The sequence below is a fragment of the Accipiter gentilis genome, chromosome 23, assembly GCF_929443795.1.
Source record: "Accipiter gentilis chromosome 23, bAccGen1.1, whole genome shotgun sequence".
Classification (NCBI taxonomy): domain Eukaryota; kingdom Metazoa; phylum Chordata; class Aves; order Accipitriformes; family Accipitridae; genus Astur; species Astur gentilis.
The window spans coordinates 9789884-9805689 of NC_064902.1; the positions used below are offsets into that span (position 1 = coordinate 9789884).

A 15806-nucleotide genomic window follows, 5' to 3' on the forward strand; every position below is an offset into this window, starting at 1 on the left:
CTTCAAGTATTCAGTTGCAGAGTTAAGGTAAAGACCTGATTGTAAGAGACACAGACGATTGTCCCCTACTGCGACAACAAATTTGTCATGAGAAACTAGTTTTGTTGTCTGAGTTTCCAAGTGCAACATTTGTCATATGTGCTAAATATACTCCCAAAAGCTTTGCTGTTTCAAAAACAAAGATCTAAAATGCCATTGAAAGTTAAAGGACAAACTTTTTAAACATGAATGAAATTGGGATTATCTATGCTATACTAAGTCTATACACTTTACTCTATTTATTGAAGACAGTAGCATCCAGCAGGACTCCTGCTCAAATAAATTGCTCTTTGATTGCACCCAGAATTGTGGTACAAATAAATAAAATATCATCTCTAGACAATAATTTTAAAGGGGTTACTATGTATGGCTCATGTAGGATGTTTAGGGTTAATTGCACCACAGGTTCAAAAAATAATTTTTCTAAATTCAGTGCAAGACTTTAGGAGTATCCATTTAGATTTCTCTTTTTTTTACAGCAGCAAAGAAAAACTACTAAGGATTAAGGCCACCCATGCTTAAATTTATTGTTTGTCCTTTAAAAATGCAGATATTCTATTCCCACTCCCATCAGCATGGAAGCATTTCTTCCATGGGCAAAAAGACGCCTCAATTAAACAGCCAAACATTTGCACATGTTTGCCAGACTGACTGAAAATGTTCATGGAGTCATAAGGATCCTCTCCTTGAGAAGTGGTAGAGATTTGACTATCAGTTATATTCTCTTGCTGAATGTAATGACTTCAGATTTTTATTTTTCCTTGCATGTGCTTTAAATGTATTTTACTAGATACATTTTGTTGATACAAACAGCCTTTAAATGCTATTTGTTCATTGGTATTATCTTTAACATCTACGATTTGTTGGGATTCATGTTGGAGACTGTTTTTCAACGTAGAAAACAATAACAAACAGTTCCTCATTTACAGGAGACCTAATGCATATACTGTATTCACAGCAATCTTATCTTTATTTTTGGTGTTTTTTTTTTTTTTAAAGAGTCCCAGCTTTTATTGTTGAAAACCTGTATGCATTTGGATGGTAAAAGGTTGACACATCCTTGTGTATACGTCCATATATATACATACATATGTATTTATATATGCCTCAAGCTTTTACCATCCAGGAACAGATGGTATATAATCTTATATTTATGCTCAAATTAGATGTCCTATGCATTGTCAGAGACACACACCATATTTTCATAAAGCTAATCTTTGTCATCAGTTATTAGTACCAAAAATTGATTTCATTTCCAACCTGGCCCAGAGCTTAATACCGGTTATACTATCAATATTTTTTTGGTTTTGGTTTGGTTTGGGTTTTTTAATTATTATTATTATTTTATCAGTAGATATAAGAAAACAGAGGAGGGTAAAGGCTTGGTTTTTATTTTTTGGAAAAGCCCACACCTAACTGGGGGTAAGATTAATGCCAACACCCTTAGATAGCATTTTACTAATACCTTTTTGATAATCTAGTGCAATAGAAGCGATACTTTAGAATAGACTAGCTAAATCAGCAAATGCAGATACCACATCTAAGAGAATCTGAATTACTTATTAAAATCAATATCAATTTACTAAAAATTAGTGAAATAATCTGTTTAACTGAACTTCATTAAACAATAATATTCTGAACAGATGGTTTCTTTGTGAAAACAGAATAACTTGCAAGACCCATTGAAGACAGAAATGAAGCTCTTATAATTTCTGCTTGAGTCTCCTTCATTATTTTCCAAAGTATCAAATTTCATAGTAGACTACAAGAAATAATGGAGAAAATGCCAATTAATGCAGCATTTCATTAGATATCAACCTTAGCATTCATTTTCTGCATCTGTGATCTTCTCCAGGATATCATGGTCATGTTTGGAGATCCAATGCAATAGATTATCATCGTTACCTTCCAGCGCTACGTTTTTTCTTCCTCTTTCACTAGTTCCTCTGACAACTGTAACAAGGGAACAAAATATTCCAATTAATAACATGATTGAAGCATACAAAACATCCTAGTTTTCATCTAATCAAGCTTCTCATAGACATCAGTGGATATATTGCTTTTCTAGGGACTAAGGATTAAGTAAGGATTTAAATTCAGTTTGAACCCACTTATCATGTTCATAGGATGGCAATTACTTTTACAGCTGATTGTACGACAAGATTCCCCCTAAATGGGAAAGAATTGAAATTCCAAAGACGTGAAATACTATTGTGCTTGTGATTCTGTAAACGGTGAGTTTCTTATCTACAAGCACAGTGGCTTTGAAGTGGAAATGCTATTAATAAAACTAAATATTTTTATTTGGCAACCAAAGGAATCATCCATTTATTTCCACTGAGCTCCACAGCAGGTGGGAATACATAGTACCTCCAGCAACTCTCCACAATTGAAAGTACTGAAAGCAACACTTTATTGTTGTATTTTAAGCGCTTTAAGTCCACTTTAATTTACAAACCAGCGGAGAAAGGTTTTATGGATACAAGAACCTCAGATTTAGAAGAGTTAAAATGTTCAAAAACCCGTTGTGAGTTTTTCAGCCATGCAGTCACTACTCAATGACTGTTGCTCTTCATGGCTTGGCTGGCGTTGCTGAAATCTAGGGGACCACGAGAGGCAGCTGGTGTAAGCCCGAGTCAGTTAATGGAAAGAGTCTTCCTGCTTTCCACCGGCTTTGGATGAGGCTCCGTGTCTGATTGGAAGCGACTACAGAGGGAGGCCTGAATGACTTTTATTGTTACGCTAGTTCTGCTGCAAGCGAACGGCATAGTGTTGTTGAACAGAGGGCGGTGAACTAGTCTTATTCACATTATCTGTATATCAGATGAGCGGGAGGACTTAAATGATTCCTTTACAGGGCAGTTGTTCGTTTATCCACTGACTTTGTTTCCAGAAAAGTGGAAATGCATTATGTATGGGATTCGCCGTTATTGCCCTTGCATTTATGTAACCTTAGAAGTTTCCAAAATATTCAATTTTATAACAAAGAAATTGCCATAGAATGCTTACGCTTTTGTATACAGCTGAAAAATTGTTATTTTTTGTAATAGAGCTAGTTGACTACAACGCCCCTTTAAATTCTAGAATCTAGTATTTATCAGAGTAATTATTCTGTGAGTAAAGTGAAACACTGCTCACAGAATAAACTCGCAAACGCTTTTAAATCCCTATTTTCAAGTTCATGTCCTTGTGGCAAGTACATATAACGGTTTATATAATACAAACTTAGATGAATAGTTCTACTTTTCCACGGGGAGGTTGGTACAATTCTTCTGGTTGAAACACTTAGGGACTAATCCAAAGCCCACTGAAATGTGGAAAGGTTCCCACTGATTTTAACAGGTTTTGGATCTGGCCCGTGAATGGAGAAAAAATGACTTCTGCAGAGCTGGAAAGCCAGGGAGTTCCTAAAGTAGATCATGTTACTAGTTCTGGCACATAAAATCTTTGCAAACTTTTTATGAAAACTGTAAGTCAGAGCACGCGTTACGTTACGTTTCGTGAACTGTGCATAGCTCCCATTCTTTTGTGTGCTGAGTATTTCTTAATCATCATTCAAAGAGATACACAGGCACAGGGAGCACCCATAGAAATTAATGAGGAGAGTACATTCCAGAAACCGTAGCACAAAAATGTCTATAATTTTTTAACAGGTTCGCTAAAACATAATCACAGCAAATCTTCAATGTACTTGATATTTTACAAGCTGAAGTTCCTTTGCAATTAACACTCATTTATGCTCTTAAAAATAAGAACCCAGAAGAAGGCATCCAATCTGAGGAATAGCAACAAATCACAAAATACAATATCTCTCTCTCTGGCTTGCTCCCCAAATTTTCGCTGGGGTTCTGCGAGAGAATGAAACCCCCGAAGAAACCCCACCCGCTTAATCAACCCACCCATTCATCAGGAAACCATGTATGTATTGGAAGTGTAACAAAAACTTGTTCACCACAGGTAGGAAATGCAAAATATTTCTCAAGTAAGTCAAATAAATATATAAAAGGATATTGCTGTCAAATACCAACTGAGGTTGAGTAAATTAAATTTATATTTGTTTCTTCAATGCTGTAGTTGGTATAGGTCACTGAACCTCTAAAACAGAAATAAAATTTGGTAACATACATTGGGCCTGAGATTCAGCAGTGCTCCAGCTGAAATTAATCTCTTATGAGTTTGGCACCTCTGACAGTCCATTAGATAGCAGTCAATGAAAACAGCAGAAGGATGTGAAGATATAAAAAAGTGTAGTAGCCCACAAATATTTGTTCAGATTGTTTTTCCTTTGGATAAAGACACCTGCCTGATTACTACTTTTTACCTCCAATCCTTTCCTCTCAGCAGTGATTTGCAGAAACAAGCTGGAGAGGGTGGGTAAACACAAAGGGGTTAAAGGGGAAACTGTTTAATAACAGTAGTAAAATGCAGGCTATTTTTGACATCTGGGTTAATGTCCATTATGCTCCATATGCTTTCCAAATGTTTGCACCAAGCACCCAGATACAAAAACAGATACCCATTCACATAGGCTTAAATTGCCCTCTCCTAACCTGTTACACATGGTACCTACATAAAAGGCCAACAACTGATATGGTAATTAGCGAGTCAGAAAGAGAGGGAATAGCCACTTTGTTGCAGGGAATTGGTATCTGACCAAATGTTGGTAGAGAAGGAGATCATTAATGAAAGCCCATTAGGGCTATTTCTGCTCCTTAATCTATGACAAGGTATTTGCCTTATAACGTGGCAACTTTTAAAAAGCCGTCAGGATGAATTCCTCACTTTCCTTCTCTAGACTCATTCGTCATGACTGTGATCAGAGCACCAGCAAATGATGGGAAGTTATTTCATTTTCTGGAAACAAGTAACGAGACTGAAAAGCAGCATTTAAAAAACAAGACTATAACTCATAAAATCTTTCTCAAGTGACCTCCCGGAATTCACCTGTGCCTCTTGCAACAAGAAAATCTAAATGACATGAAGAAAAAAAAAGCATTCTCAATTTTTACTTTTGTCTGTGCAAAACCATGAAAAGAATGACACGATTAACTAAGACAAAGCCCTGGCACAGTACTGTTCTGAGTTCTGTCCCTGCCACTACCTTACTGTGTGACTAAGGAAAAAGTCGTATCATTTTTCTGTGCCTAACTTGCTCTTTGCTATATAGCAGGGATAACATCAGGCTCCTCACAGGAATTTGCAAGGCTTAATGTTTGTAATGTGCCTTAATAGTCCTGGATGAGTGCTAAGTATTATTATTTTTCAGTTCCTGCATTTGATTAAAACTGAAATAACATAGTAAAAATTAAATTAATATATTAAGTTACAAGTAAAGAGCAAGCATGTGGTTTGTGCAGCTACTTGTAACACTTTTAATACGAACATGTATTACAGACTAGGTGATTCCCAAGGTCTGTAATGACATGTACCATGTGGGCATAACTTAACAACTGCAGAATCCCCCCCAGATGTTTGATTCAGCCAAAAATCTGTTCGTGGCTTCTGTGCGAGCCCCGAGCTCAGACCAGTGGGAGCACTGCGGGCTGCTTTTCCCCTGCCCCTGAAGTGCAGTTGCAAACATGATCACAGCCCAGATATTTGCAACTCAGCACAAGAAATGATATTAGGTAGCACAGATCCGCTGGAGCGCTCGCCACTATATAGTTCCCTTAACACAGGATACGACATGGCATGAGATGTACTATTTGAACTTCTCTGTCTTTACAGCCCCAACAATAAATACTGTTCTTGCTACTTCCTCCTGGCTTAACTCTCGTGGAAAGAATGAAAACCCACCTCTCGCTTTCTAAAGAACACAGTAACCTGTTAAAGCCTGTTATATCGATGTGAAAATCTCTAGCGAGGAGGGCCAACAAGAGAAATAATTAAGACACAGAGTTGTATCCAACCTACATAGAAAACTTCCAATGCCGAGATGCCAAAGACACCTAAGACACTTGTTGAGCTGAGTGAAAAGGTAAAATCTAGTTTAAATTTATAGCATTCCTTCAGTGTCCCTCTAGGAGTTTGGCTTTTTGCCAGTGTTCCTTGTTAAAAATTTGTTAAACGTGTTTGGCATTAATGCAAACACAAAGTGCTCATTTGTTACAAATTCTATTGGAATGCATTCATTTAAGGCAATGAAGTAGTTACCAGAAAAGAAAAAATGTTCATTAAGTACATTTTAAAAATACAATGATGTATGCGGTGCATAACTATGGCGCCCCAGTGGCTATATAAATATCTGACAGAATAACCACAAGTTGTGTTTGGTTTGAAATTGGAATCTTTTAAACATAACCGATAGAACAAAAACTGGTTTTGTTTGTTGTCAAAACTGATGTTAGTCTTTCTTGTTTAGAACTAGTTAAAATAACCAAAGTTTTGGCATACAATTTCTTACATCTCAAATCAATAAAGCCCACAGGTTAAAGTAACGCTAAAGGAAGTTTCTTCATTTGAACGGTAAGTGCAGCACTGCACTTTATCTGGAGAACACTGAACACAAAGTAAACACCCTGCTTGGAGGAGAACAAATTTTAGTCATTCTTAAAAACTCCACTTCAGGAAATGTTACCTGGGAGATCTGCAACTGCCTGACAACATTCAGGTAGACCTAGGCAAAGGTGTCATGCTCCGCTCTAAATGCACTAATCCTTTCAGAGAATAAATTGCTCAAACCTAGTTAACAAGATCCTAATAGCAAATCTCTCTTTTATAATGTGAAATATCCCTGATATTGATAACTCTTGATTTTGAACAAGCAATTCTGAGGTGTATTTCTTAAAGGCTAGAAAATATCTTCTTAGCTACATTGTAAAAGTAGAACCATTTTTCTTTTTACTTTTTCAAGGATTTATAGTTGCTTACAATAAAGCTTAAAAATGGTAAATACATGAGTAAAATATGTTTTAAAAGAAAGGTCGAGAAACTGTGTGATTTAATGAAATATTGAAAGGTTCACAAAAAAAATCGGTATAAAAAGTTATTTATAAAGACAAAATTAACTTTGTTCCAATTCTGGCAAAGAAATTATCTACCCCATTTGTTGCTATTTATGTTTTAAATTCATTATACAGTAAACTTCAGAAGGATCTGCAGCTGGTGGTAGAATCACTGCATGAATGTGATGAACTTTCCATATTGCTATAGTGCCAGAATTGTTAATCTGCATTAGGGATAAAAGCAGATACCGTTGGGATGAATAAAATCCAATGGATTCAAGCCCTCTCGAGAGTGAGAGTCCTTGAAAACTACTGTACAATTATACGATAAAATTAGATGAGGTTTATGAACCTTGAGACTATTTGGACAAGGATGCCTTCTCTACTGGGAATGTTTATAAATCAAAATTAGACAAGTGGTATATGAGTTGAAAGACAGCTTTTTTTTTTTTTAATAAACTTTTTCTTTTCATAAAACAAGTCTAGTCCAAATCAAAGCTCTTCAGAAATATGAGAAAACTCAGCACATATTCTTCAATCTGTCACTTTCACACTGAATTACAAAGAGGCTTATGGGAAATGTTACCGATGGCTTCAGACTAGCACTCTTCGATGGGCTGAGCTGGAGCCTATTGAAGATGATGGAAGAATTTCCATCGACTCCAGCGGACCCGAGAGCCGCTCACGGAGGCAGCAGTGACTCAGCAGCGCAGGGCACGGAGCTCTTTGTCAAGACATTTATGACTTCCTTAAGATGCAGCATGCGAGACCGTTAAGGCTTTTTTTTTTTTTTTTTTTTTTTTTTTTTTTTTTTTTTTATTTAAACCAAACAGAAGTGACAAATAGGGACGAGTTCTTGGGTAAAGTGGTTCAAACAACAAGAGCTCCCAGTGCGATCCGAAAAACTGTCAATAGCAGAGATTACTTAATGAACTTTGAAGGAGCCTTTTTCATCCTCGCTGATGTGGAATGCCATTTATTCTCGTGCTAGGGACTAATTAGGGGCCTTTTTTGAAGATCAAGGTTTTGCGATCTCTGCTTCTTAATAACATGGTTTGCCTGTCTGCCACCTGGGACAAGGCAAGGCACTCTCTCTAGCTCCCGAACAGCAGGCACTGCCTTAGGCCATTGCAAGTGCAGGCAGGAAACCCAGCCTGCCTTTGCAGCCGTTTAACCCCTTCGCTGCCGGCCCTCCGCAAGCCCACTCCAAGTCCTGGAGGGGCAGTGATCAGTCCGGTGGGAAAGCAGGAACTTAAGCTAAGCAAAAAGCGCGTGGCTGGAAATCCGGCATGATTATCGCATTGGTGCAGTGATAAAGATGGCATCCGAAACCACGCTCCTCTTAGAGATTGGGTCGGATGGACGTGGCAGCGCTCGCTGCAACGCCGCATACCGCTTGCTGCGCTCCAAGCGGACAGACAGTTCGTGTTTCTGGTGGCTGGGAAAAGAAGTGGTTAAATAAAAGCTGTGTCAAGCCCCCAATCTAATAAGTCATCTTATTAGGAAGTTGTGATGCCCTGTTTGCCCTAGCCTGTGGCTTGTCTGCTCCACTGAAAGGTCTCCTGCTGGGACCTTTGTGGCATTATATGAGGTAGAGAAGGCTGCTGCAATATATGAGCCTCGGGTTTGAGCAGCCAAAACAGCGGGAGAACTAAGCTGCAAAGAATTAAACATGTAACAACTTTGTAAAAGCACAGACAGTGATTGAGGTTGGCCCTTTTGCTGTTGACACATTCTGGCCCCTGTCGGTTGTGGTCACTAAACCCATTAGAGTTGCAGTGTGGCAACATCTAGTTCAGCAAGTTCAATGTGTTTCTGTTTTATTTCTAAATACTGGACGCGAGCTGGCAGTGATAGGAGAGCGGAGTATGGCACCAGAAATATGTCATAAACACAGTCGTCATTGTCAGGGATGTGAAATTACTTTTCAAACTGTTTATTTTTGGCAGATGGAGGTTGGGTGTATTTTTGCATTTTGTTAACAGAAATTTAATTGCAACTTGCTGCATGTTTTGTTTAACTTAAAAAAAAAAAAAAAAAAAAAAAAAAAAAAAGGAAACCTCAAGATGCTGTTTTCTCTTAAAAGAGAAAATTTTCACTGGATAGAGAAATCTTTGTTGCTAGAAATTCAGTGCAAAACGAAAACAGAAAAAACGAACCCCCTAAAATCTCAACTGGGATAAGTTTCGCATATGAACATCCACTTATTTAAATCAACACTCCCCACTGTTCTTATTTTTTTCCTTTCTTTAAGATAAAACATATATGTAATCCAGATTTTAAAACCTGGATTGTGAAATGGACAAGAAAGACGAATTAAATCAATGAAAGGAGATAGTACTGATATAACTGAGGGGTAGATTGAAATGATACACCCTAATATAAGATACAAATCAGAAGAATACCCCTTCCTATCTCCCTAAGGACTACACTTTTCTCAGGGAACAGTGCAAGGTTTCTATTGTATGTTGATGAGGATGCTTGTGGTCCCTGAGCTCTGAAGGTTCCGTTTGCCTTTCAAAACTGCATTGTGGCCCCACGTTTTGTAAATCCCTGCAGATTCATCACTGCCGGGAGCTACCAGTCTGTAGATACGGAGCAGACGATGAATTGGCTGAACACTTGCGTATCTGAAACGTGTCTCTCTCTCAAGCCTGTTACGTGTTGCGGCCGCCCTCGTTCCCAAATGAGCTAAAGCTTATGGAGGAGGGTAAATGTGCAGAGAATGATCGAGACAGGTCCCAGCTGAAGGAAGGAAGGGGTTGGCAAGCTTTCGTTCCTTCCGTCCACAGGCATTTTCCCTGGTGCCCTCCCCTGTTTCTTCACGGGTGAGGTACCGGGGGTTTGCTCAGGTGGAGTGACCCCCTGGGTGCCCCCAGCTCTCTGCCGCTGGCAGCGCTGCTGAGGGCTCGGTAAGTTCCAGCTTGCTGAGCCACAGAAATGACCCGCCACTCCTTTTGGAGGGACAAAAAAATGATGTCAAAGGGAAAGCACATTCTTTCTTTGGCCACCAGTGATGAAGGAGTGTTTCTTTTCTGTTCTTAGCAGTTCGCCTTAGCCAAGCAAGGTCATAGCTGTGGCTTTTCTCTGGATGAGGGGAATTTCTAGAATTTGTAGGACTTACTTATTTTTTTCTGTCATCTTTTTAGATTTGCTGATAGTTTAGGGCTAGAAGGAAATTCTTAAAATCTCAAACATATTTGTCTGGTTGTAGGGAGTATGACTTGGTTTTCACCTCATGCATCCTACCAGAGTCAGTCAATATTTAATAGCTAAAATTGGCTGGCTGTTGTGCTTGGATAACTTTAGTTACTGTGGCTGCCACCACACTCTGTTGTTAGAAGCATATTGGTTACTAGATGTTGTACCAGAGTAAATACTAATAAATTTGGTGGTTGTGGTGAGGAAGTTTAATCCAAAAGCATTCCAGCCAACAAGCAGGCATACAAGGGCTGTACTCCTTCTTTTGAAGTACCCAAAGGCTGGATGGAGTCAGGAGGAAGAGAGGTGGTGAGGGCTGAGTACAGGTTTGAGGCACTTCATGTGTGGGCCTATTTCTTCCCTTAGGAAAAGGCTGGATTCTTGGCTAGAGAGGACAAGTCTTCTTGGAAGTGCTGGGCATAGGATGGTGGCCTTAGGGCAGATGACTCCAGCAAATTGGCAGAAGTTTGCTGGGATTATCTTTTTCTTAACCAAATAATAATAAGAAAATTAATAAACATGCATCTAATGGCTTGCGTCTGCTTTTCCAATCACCTTAGACGGCTTATCTTCTAAAGTTGAGAATAAACTAATGAGCTTCAGAATATTGCTCGCTGGATCTGAATATTTGTACCAACAGCTGTATGTCCCTATCTATACTTCATCATTTAGGTAAACCATTAACATGCCATTTCATTAGTTTGTTCTGCCAGTTAATAGCCCTGTACTCCTTAAAGTTATCCTATCAGTTATATTTAAATACTCATTGTGCTGTGGAGAGCATTGTGAGGTATGCTTATTGTATTAATAATATAAAAGAAATCAATATGCCAAAGGACAGCTCAGAGTCTTGTTATATACCAAAAGCCTGTTTTATGGTACATGAGATATACTTTCATCTTCTGCCCCTCCAAATGATTCCAAATATTTTTTATTGTACATGGTTCATGATATGAACCTACTTACAAAACTAGGTTCGCTTTTAAGTGTGATATTTACAGTTGCATCTTTTAATGTCAAGAAGAAACAGATACAGCTAAGGAAGGTGTTAGTAGGGTTGGTCTATTTGAAGTAACACCAACGCTGGATCCACTTAAAACTCCTCGAACTGCTAAAGCATTACAATGACTGTGTGTGGCAGTGTGAACATGACCATACATGCTCGACAGCTACTTATTTTTTAAATACCCATCCAAGCAACATGCAGCATTTTGAAATCTAACTTGTGTGGTCTAATTATGCAATAATTTTTATACTTTAGGCCCCAATATTATGAGCTTCTCCACAATTATGGGTCTGCCCACACATTTCTCAGTGCATGATAGGGAGGACTTAGGGACCAGTTCTGGTAAGCATAGAAGCATATGTTTTAATTTTTACTCTAAGTGTGACTTAAACGTGCACCTAACGCTAAGAGAATGCTTAAGAGTCTATCCTGAAAGGGACCTTACAGGCTATCCTTTTACTAAGGGCATGTATATAATATGCCATGCAGATTGAAGACCCACAGTTATCAGCATACAAATAATAATGACTATTGCATAAAGGGAAATAATAAAAGAGCAATAAGCAACTTGTTTAAGTAAAATCTTGCCACCCCCCCAATCTCCAAACAACATCTGTTTAACCATTTATGAACTCAAAAGTGTGCAAGTGTGTAAGACTTAGTGAGATCAGAGGCTTAGATTGCAAGACTTCCAAAGGAGATAGTGAGACCTTCCATGCAAGTGTCAAATGACAGGTAAACATACACAACTAAAAATATGAACTTCATTATGAAACCATATAAAATTGCAAGGACAACATTTTCTACTTGATGCATTTATAAAAAATAGATGCATTGCAATTAAACTGTGTTTAGCAATACAAGACTAGTAAATTTATGAGCAAAAATAATCACTACAATCCATCATTAATCACAACTTACAGCGAACAGTACTTTTTTCTACAGAACACCTATTTTCCTATGCCCATTTTCTTTCCCCTCAATCTCCCATTCCAACTGTGCACAAACCTTCTTTATTTTTTCTCTCTATATTTTTCTGCTTGCCTACGCTTTATTTCTCCCACCTCTTTTTTTATTCCATTCTCTGCAGTAGTGCTCTTACCCCTCTGTCAGTCTCTGTTGCCAGTCTCTGACCAGCTCATTGCTGAGGGGTGGTATTGGACTACAGCTGGAAATCGTGTGATACCATCACCGTCTACTTTACCTGCATATTGTAGTTCTGTTTGTTGGAACAAGATAAAGCACAAGAAGAGTAATTCACAAAAGCATTTTTGAGGACAACAATTTTCTAATTAAAACCAGTGAAACAAAAACAGAAGATACTCTTGTGCATGCACAAATGTGTCAGCCCCACCGAGGAAAAAGTAAAGCCCAGAGTGGAACTTAACTCATAGAAACAGCTTGGAAAATAAGACTGATGGCAGTACAAACTTTGTTCGTTCCTCCACTGATTTTAGGGGCAGTAGCAACAAAACTGGAACTTAAAATCTTTCCCACTGAAACAACTACATTACAAGAAAGACAAGATAGTTTCAGGACTACTTTCCAGAAACTTTGTTTTTACTGGACTCTGTAATTCAAGAAGACAAACCCGTATTTGACAACACATCCTAATTTCTCATCAAGTATTCTAAATAGAAATAAAATTATCTAGCCCATTTAATTCTAATCTTCTGGGTTTATTTTTTTCCTCACACTTGCATGTCTTGCCTCATTTTCTACCTGAACTTAAAGATATAATATAGGTCACCACTGCTATGTACACCTCCACATTCATATTTCTACACTTTGGATATGAGACACAGTGGCCTGTGCTCTATAAAGAACATTAGAGTTGGACACAAAGAGGTGGGAAATTCAGCAAAAAAGCACAGCTGGACCATGATTTCATATTTTAATTTAGCGAACTGTATTATGAGGACTAGAATATAAAATACGAGGATTAAGTCAAAGAACATAGTTGCGCTGCATTTTTTTGATGAGAAAACCTTGTTTTTACAAACATTTGCACAGATCAAATCAAACTAACTTTTTATTAATTTGTCTAAGCTACCTGTCCTTTTGAACAAGACAATTTTTGTATCATATACCCTAACTGTAATTTATCATGAGATCAGAAACATAGGACATTAAAAAGGAGAAGAAGGATCACCCGTGTCCTTTGCAGAATGTTTTTCCAATAGAATGTCTTGGGATCTCTACTTTCATTGCATTAAATGAAATCTTATTTTTCATTTCCCAAGGTACGTACCTTCTACCATTAGGCATTGCCACAATAAAGATCACAAATTGTTTTGTAGGCTCATAGAAAATGCAGCTTGTTCCAGTAATAATTTCTAATTTCGCTCTCTTCCAAATTTCAAAGTGTGGATCAGGAACAACTTACACCTTCCACTATCCCTATGCAGAAGGAAACAGGGCCTGCCCTTCCCCTCCAGGGAATGCATCCTCCAGGTTCTCTGCAATGCACGTGCCCCTGAGAGCTCAGGGTTCCCTGCTAAATACAGAACATTGTGTTTAATAACCATCACTAGAACAATACCATCCACAAACCATTTAGCACTGTTCCAATTTCATTTATACTTGTAGTCTCTGCAGTTGGCATGGCAAGCCTGGGCAACAGTTACATGATATTTGAGTAAGTATTGCTTGTATTAGATCTAGAATCCACTGCCTGCTCATTTCCCTAAGTGTCCATATTGTGGGAAAATTTACCAATCATTTTGTATTCACACCCTTCAGACTATTCATGACTTTAGAGACTTCTCATATTTCTATTTCTTTTCCAAACTGAAGAGTTATATTGCAATAGCCCCTCTTTATGTAGAAAGAATTTGAAACCTCTATCATCCCCATCATCCTTTTTCCTAGCCTTTCCTGTGCTGTCTATTTTCTCTCAGTGGCTTATCAGAAATGTGTGGAATAGCAAAGATGTGGGCAAACCTTGAACAGGTACAAGGGTTAAAAACAGCTTTGTGCTTAGGTATCTATTTCCTTCTTAAGTATTTACAATAGTGTTTGCTTTTTTGATTACTGCTGGAAAAAAAGCTAAGTTTTTGGAGGACTGTGCACAATAATTCCCAACATCTCCATCCTGAAGAGTAATGGCTAATTTACATGCTGACATTTGGTGTGTAGTGCTAGGGTTGCTTTTCTCCCATATACTTCGTTTATACATTTATCTATAGGAGATTTCATCTGCCATTTTACTGCCCAGTCCCTCAAGTTGCTGCAACTTAGATTTTGAATTTTCAGAATTCCTTCAATCCTGCAGAGGAACAAAACAGATTTCAAAACCATTTCATGGGAAATTCCCATTAAATATATCTGGTTTCTCAAAAGAATGAGCTGAAACCTGCAGGGCAGCTGGGATTGAGGGAAGGCAACAGACATATTTCCATTCTGTGCATAATTCAACAAAGTGCCAATCCATGCTCGTGGAATCCTTTTCTGTGCTGGTGCTGCTGTTCTGTGCAGTGTCAGCATTTTTCAGGATTATGCCATCATCAGCCTGTACTGGGACCCTTTAAAACAGCTGAAATAAAAGGGCTCTTTTTGCATATTTATGCCATCCTGCTCTGAGCACTTCCTGTTGGCCCCAGTAAATCTCTTTGCTAAATTTCAATCGACTCTCGTGGTGTTCCAGCTGTTAGATAAACTTCCAAGGATATTTTTGTGACAGGTACAAACCTAGACAGGAAATCTCAAGAAGAAATCCTAAATTAATTATATGTCAACATTCAAGCCACAAGAAGGAGCAATTGTCATAAATTTTTGAAACTTAGAATCCAATTTTAGTTGTAAGTGCAAAAAAGTTCACTGACTCTGTTGCGAGTCAGTGCCAATAAAATAATATATTTCACATTCTTTAACAGTTCGCTTTGGCTAAACATAGAAGGGAAGAAGCTAAGATTAGTGAACTGTGTATTTAAATCACATAAAAAGACTACAGACATGAACCAATAACAAGTTGTAGATTTACAAGTTATAATTCAGTATTGCTTAATCTTATCTCACCTTTCTGAAAACGCATACAGAATATTAGCTAATTTTGTGCTAAATGAAAACATCTTCACTACCTGAAAATCTGATAACAACGCTAACAAAATCTTTCTGCAATACCACACAGCACGTATCCCAGCTCTCTTCCTCGACACATACACACACTGTGCATTTTGTTTGCTTTATGAATGCTAGTAATATTGAGTAAGCAAGGGGTTGAGAGGGCAAAGAGTGTTGAAACAGTACTGGCCCGCAGAGGGTTGCCCGTGTTTCTCTGGTTTAGCATGGCTACGGATTTCTGGACAGCTTTTCCAGTTCCTCTGCGACATGCCCTTGCAGAAATTCTGAAGACCGCATCGGGGACACGTCGGCAGCTTGAGCGCTCCGCAGCCACCGCCGGCTGTGCAGGTGGCCGAGATTCCCTATCCCGTTCGCCCAGTGTTCAAAACGTTTTCGTGGGAACGCTGTCGAGTGCCATAACCCTCGCTGTGCTGCTGCCCGGCAGCGCTTTCCCGGCAGCGCAGACAGCGGCAGCGCGCGTCTGTCCAGGCCCGGCAGCTGCGCGCAGCTGGGAGCGGAGCTCTAATCCGCTCCCAGCTGAGAACGGCAGAAGC

The 15806-nt window shown here is 38.6% G+C and overlaps 1 protein-coding gene across 1 annotated transcript in view; it reads right to left on the reverse strand.

Moving 5' to 3' along the window:
- Positions 1–849: 849 nt before the first annotated feature.
- ERC2 (ELKS/RAB6-interacting/CAST family member 2) overlaps positions 850–15806 on the reverse strand; it is a 527385-nt gene continuing 512428 nt past the window's right edge. The window contains exon 18 of the mRNA XM_049826970.1: positions 850–1992. The gene's annotated coding sequence lies outside the window, so the exon portion shown is untranslated. The remainder of the gene's footprint in view (positions 1993–15806) is intronic.